Genomic DNA, 13,362 nt, shown 5'->3' with positions numbered 1-13,362 from the left:
AGAGAGAGAGAGAGAGAGAGAGAGAGAGAGAGAGAGAGAGAGAGAGAGAGAGAGAGAGAGAGACGACATTGCTTTGATCAATTTATTCATCCCCAGGAGGAGACTTTCTAGATCTTTCAGCATGGTATGCTCGACACACATAAGGCGTATATGCCATTATAACAGAGTTTGTAGTCAGGCTGGAGATAGAAATCCATGTCAGCCATGGGTGCAAACCGAGCACACCGGCTGCCTCCCCTCCTCAGTCGCGAGTCTAGGACAGACATCACTCAATGGTGACAACCTTCTTTCCCGTGGACTCCAGTCAACACTTTTGAGCTTTTCATAGCATGAATTAAATATCAGAGAAAATGTACCAAGTCTTAAATAATAGTGGGGATGGAGCAGATGGTAGTTGCCATAGGAACAGAAAAGAGGGCAAGTCGGATCAGTATGGGTTGAGGGACCCAGAACCAATCTCTGCCATGGGGGGCACAGCAGGGCTGCACTGTGACATTCAAGGGTCTTTGACCCTTTGGCCTTTTCTGGGCTGCTTTATCCATAAGATATTTTTACGTATTATATCTGTCCAAGTATAAAAATAAGTGTGTTATACATTTACTAGAAGACATTTATTTCAACCTAAAAGTTTATTTTCTTCTAAGCTAAAAGCAATTAAGATATATTTATGGGATATGACAGCATGGTGGGTTTTCATCACTGCAGCTAATCGAGAAACTGGCCCCAAATAGGGGCCCAAACTATGGGCAAAAAGTGGCTTACTGTTAAACTCAGTCATATAGAGATGTCTATACTGGGCAAATGCCAACATAGCTTTTCTGATCTGAACCTGACAGGCTCATGCTTGGTTCTCCGGGTGTCAGGGCTAGTTGGAGATTATGTAGAACCCTTAGAGGGCTGGGGTCTGGTTGGCAGAAATATATCCTTAAGGAAAGAGCCTCTGGAGGTCCACCGATTGCACATTCCTCCCTCCTACCACCGAGTGAGCTTCTCCTCCATGCCTTTCCTGCCATGATGAATTGAAACTCTGAAAGGGCCAAATTAAAAACAAAAACCAAAAACCTTTCCTTCCTTATCTAAGTCAGGAATTGTGGTCACCGTGGCTCAAAACTGATGAACACAGAAAACAGTCCAGTGTCTCCTGAACACCACTGTAGAGGTTCCCAAGGGACACTCAGCCCCTATTGTGATATTGATGAGGACTGCTTTCTTGAGGTAATCAGAAGGGACTCTGTCCCTAGCTATTTCCATGCTGGTTTGCACTGCAACTTTTCACAGAGGCCGAAGGCAGTTGCAGGGAACAGCTGTTACCCCCATGTTAGAACTAGGCATACTGAGGAGAAAGCCAGGACTTGCACCGAGCTTCTCAGCAGTGAAGTCTAAGCCCAGTCCTTCCGCTACGTGTCCTCCAAGACAACGAGACTCTGTAAGGGAGACTTGCCTACTACTCTCTTCTCCCATCCTATAGACAAATGCTGCAGGGAAACCAGGGACTTGAAGGAGGTCAGAAAGGGCCAAGCATGAAGGAGAAAAGCATTTACGATGTCTCCTGATAAGTGTCTTTCAAAAAGCACACAACTGGACCCTGACAAAGTTTGTGCCACATGGGTGGGACCAGGGAAAGTGCTGAGGAAGCTTCTGATCAGTGTGAAGATGGAACAAAAAGGCTGGGAATATGGACAAAAAACGTTCTCACCCCCGGCCTACCTCTACAGTGGTCTCACTCCAGTACCTGTGATCTTTTTTCTAATTGTTTAAAAATGATGCTAAAATCATACAACATGAGGTTAGCTGTCTTCTCCGTTTCTAAGCACACAGTTCAGAGGCATGGGGCACAGTAGTGTGGACTGTATCCTTCTGGTTGTACGACTAATCTCTAGGATTTATTTGTCACACACAGCTGAGTCTATCCATTAAACAACTCCCCAGTTTTCCCTTTTTTTTTTAAATTTATTTATTTATTGAGGATTTCTGCCTCCTCCCCGCCACCGCCTCCCATTTCCCTCCCCCTCCCCCGATTAAGTCCCTCTCCCTCATCAGCTTGAAGAGCCATCAGGGTTCCCTGACCTGTGGGAAGTCCAAGGACCGCCCACCTCCATCCAGGTTTAGTAAGTTGAGCATCCAAACCGCCCAGGCCCCCCCAAAGCCAGCACGTGCAGTAGGATCAAAAACCCATTGCCCTTGTTCTTGAGTTCTCTGTAGTCCTCATTGTCCGCTATGTTCAGCAAGTCCGGTTTTATCCCATGCTTTTTCAGACTCAGGCCAGCTGGCCTTGGTGAATTCCCGAAAGAACATCCCCATTGTCTCAGAATGTGGGTGCCAGAAGTGATTTTTTTTTTTAAAGCAGAAAGAAGCAAACTCATGGAGACAAACTGTAGAATGGTATCTATCAGAGTCTGTTAAAAGGGAAAACTGGGGCTGGTCCTACAGTCTGTCTCCATGAGTTTGCTTCTTTCTGCTTTAAAAAAAAAATCACTTCTGGTATCTTCTTTACACAATCCTGCCATGAAACTGGGAAGCCCAAGAGAAAACCAGCCCCCTGCTTAGAGTAAGTAATTCCTATGTGGTTAGTGATAAGTCCTTTAATAGGACACAGAAGTCACTGGTCCCATAGAAGGCATGGTGTTAGGACTGGGGCTGACCAGTGCTGGGTTCAGGTTTGATTGATTATATTCTCACTGTAGATCTGAGGACAAGTTACTGAATCCTTTGACCCTTGGTTTTCCAGCTGCAGAATAACTCTACTCCTGTGTGTTCCAGGGAGAACTGGCCTGCTGCACGTGGAAGGGCTGGATGTCACATGATAGCACGATTGAGAATGGCTGATCCCACCTGCTGCCCTGCATACCAAGTGTTGTGCTTCAGGCTGCCCTGGCAAATCTCACAGTGGAGCTTAAAGCCTGGGTTGTTATTGTCCCCGTCTCTTACATAATGGATTCAAAGCCAGTGATGCAGGCCAGGCGGAGGCCACAGCATCTCTCAGGGGTGCCGTAGCAGGATCTGGACAGTCAGCTGGCTTCAGGTCCTGAACCAGAGCGCTCAAAGCCTGCGCAGAACAAAAGGGCCTGGCCCTTTCCCTTGCCTCACTTTTCATTCTGTTTCTTTTCATCTAGGATGGCATGGCCACTTCCTCTACCCTCACCAGACACTGACCTGCTAGGAGTACACGGCCCTGCCTGAAAAGGACTCTCTTGGTGGCCCTTCAGGCAAGAACTGGGTCTTGCTTTCGGTCTGTCTTAAACCACCCTTGTCACAGCTGCATGAAGTCTGCTAAGAATTCCATCCAGACACCCAGCACTCAGGTCTAGGCAAAACCCCTGAAGTCCAGCCCTCTGCCTCTTACAGCGGTGAGCAGGGTGCACAGTGTGCTAAAAGCCCTAGACAGAGCCCAGAGCTACAGCTAAAAATAAAGCCAGTTTGACTCTGAGGCTCCCAAAAGGGAAGGAATAGTTTTCATTTCTTTGCCGGTATTTACGGCTGGGCAAAAATAAAAACACAACCTAATTTAGCCAACTGTGCTCTCCCGGCTGCTTTTCAACCCCTGAATGAGGATTCCTGGCGGCCAGGCTGGGCTCGGATCCCAGTAGCCCCAAGGCCTTTCCACTGCCACTTGGTTGGGTCACACGCCAGTTCTCCATATCAGGAGCATAATATTATACCTCCAGGTCACTCTACGATTTATTCACTTTTCCTTGGTGAAACAACAGACCAAAGGTCTTCCTCTAAAAGCTCCCTGTAGGAGTGATAGCTTGGTTCAAAAGAAAGTGAAACTTCAAGCAAAGAAGCCACTTATCAGACTTCTTGAGTATCGAGGGGAGAGAAACAAGCTGTTCTCCAGAAAGTTGCAGATGGCGGCTGTTGGCTTTGGTGCTTTGATGCCACCTGCTTCAATGACTCTGGCACTGGAGGTGGCAATCTCTAGTCACAGTTTGAGCTAAAATGAACTATGGTCTGAACGTGGAGCTCAACGGACATGACACAACCAACAAGGATGCAGGAGGGCAGCAGGAGGCTGCCAGGTCAAGCTAGCACAGGGCTCAGGCATGTGTTCCCTTTTCTCCTATGATCAGAGGCACCTCTAAACTTCCCTATGGATAGAAGCCAAAGCCCACTGGTTGCTGAGTTGCAGTCATAGTTTCGACGTCAACTGTGAATCTTTAAGAAGCACAGTCTCGGTTTTGTGTGGTTGTTGAAGACCTTGATGCATTCAACATATGACCAGTTTTGATCCCTCTTGAACTGATCCATTTCAGTGAGCCACATACCCATCCATCTATCTGTTCATTTAACTATTCATCTACCCAACTACTCATTCATCAATATCATCATCACCACCACCATCATCATCATCACCATCATCACCATCACCATCATCATCATCATCATCACCACCACAATCATCATCATCACCATCATCATCACCATCATCATTACCATCACCATCATCATCACCACCACTATCATCATCATCATCATCATCATCATCATCATCATCATCATCATCATCATCATCATCATCATCATCATCATCATCTATCCTTTGTTTCCTATGCCCTCGCATCTCTCCAGTTCTTTTTTTATATTTTCTTCTGCATGGGGTTTTGTTTTGGTTTGGTTTGTTTTCATATTTCTGAGATAGGGTTTCTCTCAGTAGTCCTGGCTGTCCAGGAACTCTCTCTGTAGACCCGGTTGGCCGTAAACTCAGAGCACTGCCTCCCAAGTGCTGGAATTAAAGACAGGCACCACCACTGCCCAGCTTCCAGTTCTTTTTGAATAAGATCTTGAAAAGATGAGTAAGACACAGTCCCTTCTCCAAGATGACCATATGCTGTTAGGGGAGACAGATATGAAACAAAATTACTCTATGATCTTGTAAACATAGGTGTTAAAAAGGAACATGGAGGAGGAGCTGCTAAGCCAGTCCCGGTTAAAGGAAGGGATCCAAACAAAGCGAGTTTGAGTTCAAACTGGAAGGATGAACGGAAGACTCTTCAGGAGCCATGAACAAAGAATTCCAGGTTTAGATGCGCATTCCCTTAGATGCCAGGATTCTGTGGGACATTGGGGGTCAGTCCTGTACTGATTTTTGTGAGGAAGTTGGGGGTGACGTATGTAAAATAATTAGCAACTGGAGAACTGGGCAAGGAAGTGGTCATCTGGTTAGAAGGAGGTGACACTGCCATTAAGGGGAGGCAGTGAGGAGAGTTCTGGAGTGAAGCACGGGCTTAGTTAGCAATCATCAAAACTTGATGCGGAGCCAGGCGGCAGGTGTAATCAACAGGGGTTTGGGAAGGGACGGTGTGAACAGGCTGAGGGATTGGCAGCAATGGATGGAGTGAAAGGGGCCTCCTGAGATCAAGCTTGGGTAACTGCCATTCGAACTCACCAATCGCTAATGCCAGGAAGAGAAAAGGGAAGGGCAGAGAACAGAAGGGGATGTGCTACAGTTCAGAACCTCTGCACACATTCTCTCCCTGAATTCCCATAGAAATGTCTGGAGGCCAGGACTCTTGGTAGTGGTGGAGAACACAATGGTTTAAGAAGCATCAGGTCCTTGCCTGTAGCCAAACAGCCAACCTGCTGATATGGGATCTGAAGGCAGATGCCCGATGCTAAACCTGTAGCTAATGGTGGCACCTTAGCCCTCCATTATATACCGTCTTGATTCAATGCCTAATATGTAAGTCTCATCTTCCCAGGGTGGGAAATATGTTTAACATATTCTTTGTGTCCTAAGGACAAAAAGCAGCAGGCTCACAAGGGACCCTTAATAAGGGCTTGTTCAATTTGATGCATAAACCAACTGTCAGGAGTGGCCACTTGGGGGAGTCTGAGGAAGTGGATGCCTCCCTCAGCTAGGTATGGGGGAGCATGTTGAGTGGAGAAACCGCTTCCAGAGCCTCAGCTTCCAGACTCAGATGTACAAGATGAGAAGGGGTCAGGCTCACCAGTTTGCCTCCCTGGGGAAAGGACAGGGTAGGTGACCTCTAGGACCACCAGCAAACTGACAGGGGGTAGTGGAATGTCCAGGTGTCTTGGGCTAGACCCTGGAGGGAGCAAGCTTGTGTGTGCTGATCCCAAAAGGTCACCAGGACTGCTTGTTTTAGTCACAAGCAGTTATTCTCAGTCCAATGACACTTTCAGAAACAGCCCCCTGTCTATGCAGAAAGCATCAACGCTACTTTGTTCTCCAAGACAGAAGGAGGTGGAGAGAATCCAGGCTAGAAAGCCTTAAGGATGACAGAAACCTCTAGGGCAAGGGCAAAACCCACCAGAGAAGCCACAGATCTCAGCTTCACACCGGCACCAGAGCCCCCCCCCCACCACAGCTCATAGGTGTCACTCTAAGTTGGAGCAAAGATGAAACTTTGGGGAGTTTAGATTACGGGCGGCTTCCACCAGCTGCTTGCTGTGGCATAGATGATTTGACACCTGTCACACACAGCAAATTCAGTCTATTATCCTGCTTTGTGGAGTTTCCTGATGCAAACTGTCCTTAGCGAACCTACCCAGTATGCGGCCTGACTTTTGACTGGTTAGGGTTTCTGCCACTCACATTCTGGACCCTGTTGGGGGGGGGGGGGCTGAGAATCTGTTGGCCAATGGCCTCTACACACAGGGTCACTTGAGTTGAGAGACTGTTGGGCTCCCTTTTTAATAGTAGTGGCAGTAGACAGCTTTAGTGATGGATGAGGGCTCTTCCTAATAATAGCAATTATGAACCAATTCAAAATTGACTGCCCTGGTTTAGAAGGAAGTTAACTAACCACCGGCATCCACCGTGTTCAGCATGTGCTCAATGACATTTGGGTTGGCTTCTGCCAATTATCAAGATTAGTTACTTTTAGTTTGCAACTCTCAAGTAACCTAAGAGCAATTAAAAAAAAAACAACCTTGTTTTTCAGATTTTTGAGGAGAATTAACTCTGTTGTAGACTAAATTTCTCGCCCCCAAGCAGTCTTTTCATCATTGAAGTTGTTTATGAGAACTTAAAAGAGATTATTTTAAAAACACAATTTAAAAAAAAGAATACAGTTATTGTGTAATAGCAAACCCATGTCCCTAACATGATACCTGAGAGGGCGAAAGACAAACAGTTTTGCAGTCTCTCTCTAGGGCTCAAGAAAGGGTAGCAGTTACAGCTACTGTTATTATCATTATCATCAAGAGCTCAGAAGTACAGACTGATTTTTCCATCATAGATGAGTGTATTGGTCAGCAAGGCAGTAACAAATGAACACCACGATCTCATCACACTAACAATGTACACACTTTTTTTTTTTTGCCCTCGCAAGAGCTCCTTTCCTCTTCTATGATGCCAGAGGGAAAATACGGTCATCAATACTCCTGGGTCAAGAGAGGGAGGAAGAACCTAAAGGGAGGACACCAGCTCATAACTCTCTGACCTTATAGTGACTCATAAACCTTCTGCTGCTAGCTTATTGGCTGTAACTAATCACGTGACCCAAACTTCATTGGAAAGGGATCTGGGAATCTACAAGAAGCTGTGGATACCTGGTGTGGATATCTCAAAATAACCAATATTACTTTGTCTTCTTTCTTTGTTAACTCATTCATTATTTCTTTCTTTCTTTTTTTTTTTTTAAAAAAAAGATGTTAACATAGAGTGCTTACTATGCACTGAGATACGCCACACACTTCATATAAAAGGTTCACTTAGTCTTTTAAGCAACTCTTCAGTGCTGACGCACAAGGGAGGTTGGGTAAATTCATGCAACCCAAATCCCGCAATTCATAAATGAGGCTCAAGCAGAGGACTCTTGGACACTCAAGTCTGTGGCCTGGACCCTCTGCCATTCTGCATTCAAGATTTTGTTGCTTGGGTAATAGGAGGCTGCTTCAATAATCCCCAAAGGGAACTAGTAACAAGATACAGCTGCCTATGCACACAGAAGACTCACTTCTGGAAGAAAAGAGGGCCAGGGGAATCACAAAGGCCTGGTTTCTACCTATGAAGCTGCAGTAGAGACCCATAGGCTTTCAGAGAATGAGATGGGCACCAAGAAACCCATGGCTGCAGCATTGCTGCCTCTCAGACAAATGCAGATAAAACAATGCAGATGAAACTGAGGCTGCAGTCAGCAGGAGGCTTTATGAATGACCAAAGCTGAGAGCACTGTGGATCTGAGGAGATGGCTCAGTAGGGAAAATGCTTGTATAAGCATGAAGACCTGAATTCAGGTCCATAGCATCCACGTAACAAGGCAAACATAATGGTATATGTCTGTGACCCCACACTGGGGCTGCAGAGAATGGCAGATCCCAGAGGCACTAGTCAGCCAGTCTACCTGAGGAGTAGGCTGCAGGTTATTGTGAGATCCTGTCTCAATAACAACAAAACGACACTCCTTCACCTTTTCCAAACATAAAGTTAATGAAAGATAGAGGAAGGCAGTTGACATCCATCTCTAGCTTTCCCGTGTACATGCACGGGTGAGCACGCATGTGTGCACACACGTGCACGCACACAGACACACACACATTTTAAAACAGGAAAGAAGAGATCACTGGACTCTCTGGAAGCCCCAAAAGGTTGTATGTGGAGTTATTATAAGCAGCTAAAGGTTCGGACTCCAGAAAAACACAGGTAGAGAGAGCACATATACATTCTTATGAAGACACAGACACACATACACAGGGAGATAAATTCTAGGTAGTCAGGTCACGTGGTAATGGCCCTCAGATCTTCCCAGTGACTTCTGTACCCCACATCTCACAATGGGCCAATGCACTAGGCGGCTTTCCTGGGCTTAGGTCTCTCCTCTGAATCCCTTCTGAGAAACTACCGAGGTGCAGATTGCCCTGCCTTGTGGTACTGAGCAGGCTGCTCTGCTCTTTGGAAATGCTCTTCTCCCTGATCCTAGGGTGGCAGTTGTGGAGACGGTAAGTGGCCAAGCTCTAGAAATTATCTGGGGGGGAGGGGGTGAAGACGCACCGATGGAGCAGAGGTCATCAGAAGAGAGATGAAGGCAGAACATTAGATACTTTGGAACTTTGATTTCCCAACTGGGGAAGATGACGAGGAGAGAATGATGGAGGAAGGTCATTGGCTAATAAAGGAACTGCCTTGGCCCATTTGATAGGCCAGCCTTTAGGTGGGCGGAGTAAACAGAACAGAATGCTGGGAGGAAGAGGAAGTGAGCTCACATGCGAGGCGCTGCTCTCCAGGGCAGACGCGATGAAGCTCAGACCCAGGATGGATGTAGGCTAGAATCTTCCTGGTAAGCGCACCTTGGGGTGTTACACACATTAATAGAAATGGGCCAGGCAGTGTTTAAATGCATGCAGTTTGTGTGTTGTTATTTCGGGGCATAAGCTAGCCATGCGGGTGGCCGGGTGCCGGGGGCGCAGCCCACTGCTTGTATTACAACAAGAGAAGGGTGGAGACAGGGAGCAGATTTAAATGTGCTCAGTTACATCTGCCTGTGCCTGTCCAAGCATAAATGCTGCATGGATAGCCACATATGCAGATCTGGGTTTGGGGGCTAAGATTCAGAGGGAAAGTGGCATTTAAGGTCATGAATCTGGATTTGGTCTCCATGGTCGAGGATGTAAGATGGCAGATGTCTGGGCTCCACCATCGCTCAGGGACTGGATGACAAGGAAACAGGCCCCTGTGGGTTGTGGGGAGAAACACATAGAGTTGTAGGGCCAAGTGAAGACAGAGTTCCAAGGAAGGAAGGGCAGAAAGGGGAGGTCTAGAGAGAAAGGAGGAGAGCACTGGTATCATCAGTAACGGAGCTCACTGGAGACTTGAGATCAAGGCTTGGCCCAGAGATGGCCGTGAGCTCTGAGCTGGAGTGGCTCAAGAAAAGAGTGGGAGGAGAAAATAAAGAAATAACATTAAGACATTTTCTGTGGCAGGTTGACAGGAGGTGATAGAGAACCAAGAAAGAGGTTTGACTGTTTTATTCTTTTTTCAGATGGAGAAAACAGTGACATGTTTACATGCAAATGGGTATGATCCCAAACAATCAGCTTTATGAGCTGATGCTAATAAAGCAGTGATTCTCAACCTGTGGGTCAAGACATGCTTGGGGGCGGGGGTCACATATCGCATAGCATGCATATCAGATATTTGCATTATGATTCATAACCATAGTAAAATTACAGTTATAAAGTAACAATGGAATCATTTTATGGTTGGGGGTCAACACAATATGAGGAACTGTATTAAAGGGTCACAGCATTAGGAAGTTAGAGAGCCATGGATACAGAAGTGGCGGGGACTTTCTGGAGCTGTGCTAGCTTCACACTCATGACCCTTGCGCCTCATTTCTGAGTGCCGAGATTACAGACACACACCGCCACCACTTGCTGCATGGGGAGAAAGGGAGACTTCTATGTAGGGGATGAGGAAAACTCAGTGCAAAGGGAAGGCCCTGAACTGTGACAGGGCCAAGGGTGGGTCAGCTGGAGCACTAGCAGGGAAGAGAGAGAGAGACAGAGAGAGAGAGAGAGAGAGAGAGAGAGAGAGAGAGAGAGAGAGAGAAACAATAACAAGTAGAGGCTCTGGAAGTCTCTTGCAGCCACTTCTGTTTTCTCCTCGTGAAGAGGAAACCAGATTCCGAGCAGAGATGGAGGAGGGGAAGGAGGTGTTTGATGACTGAGAAGAGAAAGTGAGAAACAGCTGTATAGGAAGGGGTGGGAGATGGGCGGGCAGCAGCAAATGGCCACTTGTGGCCAGCGATGGAATAGCTGCGATCTGTCCACATAGATGTTTTAGCTTAGTCGCATAAAAGTCCCATTTCTGAAAGAGTACAAACAGCAGCAGATTGGATTTGGCCGGGGTTCAGGTTTTTCCAAGTGAGGATGATAGAGGAAGACAGAGGGACAGGGATTGGAAGGTAGTTCAAATGACAGTAGTGACAGCCATGAAACCGGGGACGGGTGATGGAAGAGAGAGAGGCGGCACAGGGACAAGATAAGAGCCTGTGAATCATGTAGGCCCTCGCAGTGCACTGAGAGCATGAGGCCAGGCTTAGAAGAGCTGTAGCAGATAACTCAGTTCCACCCTTGCCTCTCCTCCATCAACAGAATCATCAACTGCATGCCTCCTAAGACTGATCTTATCATCCTCTGCCTAGGATGGGGGCGGGGGAGCCCAAAGTGGTGCTGCACACCTTAAATCCCAGCACTCTGGAGGCAGAGGCCATCAGATCTCTGAGGTTGAGGCCAACCTGGTCTACGGAGCAAGTTCCAGAGCAGCCAGAGCTATGCAGGGAAAGTCTGTCTTGAATAAAAAGCAACAAACAAACAAAAAGATCTGAAAAAGACGGCACTTGGATTCTAAGCCAAGCTCACAATTTAACCTCCCCATGCCTTTGTCTCTTAAAGAACAGGAATCCTGACCCCTGCTATCAAATGTTAAATGCCATGAACGCAGGGATTGTTTATTTTGCACTGGGAATGATTTCTAGCAACTAGCAGGTGCTCGATGCATGCTTGTTGGTTGGTCAGTTGGTTGGCTGGCTGGTGGGCGTAAAAATGACGTCAAGGGCTGGAGAAATGGCTCCGTCAGTAAAGCCCCTGGTGTGCAAACATGAGGACATGAGTCTGGAGTCCCAGAACCCTCATAAAAGCCAAGCAAGGCTGGCACGTGTCTATAATCTCGGTGCTAGTGAGGGAAAGACAGGCAGATTCCCTAGGGCTCACTGGCCGGCCCTCGTAGCCACAACCAAGTCACCAGAGGGTCACACTCACAAGACAGATGAAACAATGTCATGCTGGCAAGAGCACACTGAGAGTTTGGAGATACGGTTAAACCTTTTGAACTGTATGGCTGAGCTCAGCGCTTGAACAGGGGGGGGGGGGGGGGGGGGGGAATTAGGTCTCTGTACCAGATAAGACATTGCCAGGGAGAGGTTTCTAAACAGCAAACAGTGAGAGATGCAGAGGGGAATGTCAGAAAGCCCACAGAGGACTAACGTTGACGTGTGTGTGTGTGTGTGTGTGTGTGTGTGTGTGTGTGTGTGTGTGTGCGCGCGTGTGTGCGCATGCGTGTACATGTGATGCCTGACCATAAATACAGAAGCATCGTGTTGGGGGCTGCAAAGGGAGACAGAATTCCTTGAACTTAGCACTGCTCTGCAGAAAGCTCACTCCACTGAGACCTAAGCGAGCCACGGACAGCCTGTGGTTGATGTCAAGTCATTTCTACTAGAAATTAAGAGGAAAACACTTTGGGCAGTTCGAGGAATGTCTTTGCACTGAAAAAAATATCCTTCAAAGAACATGAGAAAGCTGGTCCTACACACGATGACATGTGCACGGGCCGCCACAGACTCCACATCCTCTCTGGGTTATTCTAGGCCCTTTCTCGGGGGCCTCAAACCCCTTCAACCCACACAGGTAGGAGACTGACAGATGTAAATTGAAAGAGAAATACTATAGCCGGCTGATGTCAGAAAGGGCAGGTGCAACTCAGCAGAAAATTTCCCGAACTGTACTGCTTCAAATGATCCCGTTTGAACCCACTGGTCTTTTCTTTTTGTTCTGAGTAAGTTCAAAGTTAGAAAGGGGGGGGGGGGCGAGGAAAGCCCTGACAGCCAAGATTCCAACGCTCCTCGCTTGTGAATGACAAACTCCTCTTTCGTTTTTCTTCCAAACACTCTCGGCCTCGCAGATCTGTTAATTACGGAGTAAGGCCCTGTGTTTAGCCAGGCGTTTAGAGAGATATCTACGAACCTAGCAACAGGGAAAAATAAAAAGATCTTAAGGCCTCTAAGGCACGAGCCCAAGAATGTGGAGTAATTATCTGGGACCAAATCTCATCTATAACTAATTAGAGCTTTACTTTCTCGCAGCGTTTCCTCCCTGGGCCAAGTCCAAGAATTTCTCTTATTATTTTATTCCTAGAAAAGGGAAATACCTGGATATTATTAGAAGTACAGGATGGGAAGGGAACCGGGTGAGAAGGGGAAAGGGGCATGGTTATACTGATGCAACTGAATCTTCCTGACACCACACCCCTCCCTTTGTCCTGTTTTTCCAGTGTGTGATGGGTTTCTCAACCCGCTGGCCATTCTGTTTGAACAGTTGAAGAGCCCGGCTCACCCTCCTCACCACCACCCCTCTGCCGAGCAGTCCACATCCCAACCACAGCTTCAAGTTCCCATCCAAACTTGGCGTCCCAAACTGAATCCCAGATGTTCACTTAGTGAGAAATAAATGAATGGCCCAAGCTGCGGCCTGTACCAGTGATCCTCATAAATAGATTCCAGGTGTGTTGGCCTCTGAACCACTGTCTCTCCTGCTCTGTTTTACACACCACACCACCACCACCACCTCCTCCTCCACCTCCACCACCACCTCCTCCTCCTCCTCCTCTACCACCACCAC

General features: G+C 47.3%; 1 protein-coding gene across 1 annotated transcript in view; it reads right to left on the bottom strand.

The window, feature by feature from the left end:
* The window catches only part of Slit3 (slit guidance ligand 3), a 597,086-nt gene that overhangs the window by 482,754 nt on the left and 100,970 nt on the right, over positions 1–13,362 (bottom strand). The window lies entirely within an intron of this gene.

Source organism: Microtus ochrogaster, chromosome 7, assembly GCF_000317375.1.
Source record: "Microtus ochrogaster isolate Prairie Vole_2 chromosome 7, MicOch1.0, whole genome shotgun sequence".
Classification (NCBI taxonomy): Eukaryota; Metazoa; Chordata; class Mammalia; order Rodentia; family Cricetidae; genus Microtus; species Microtus ochrogaster.
This window is presented reverse-complemented; position numbering and strand designations above follow the sequence as displayed.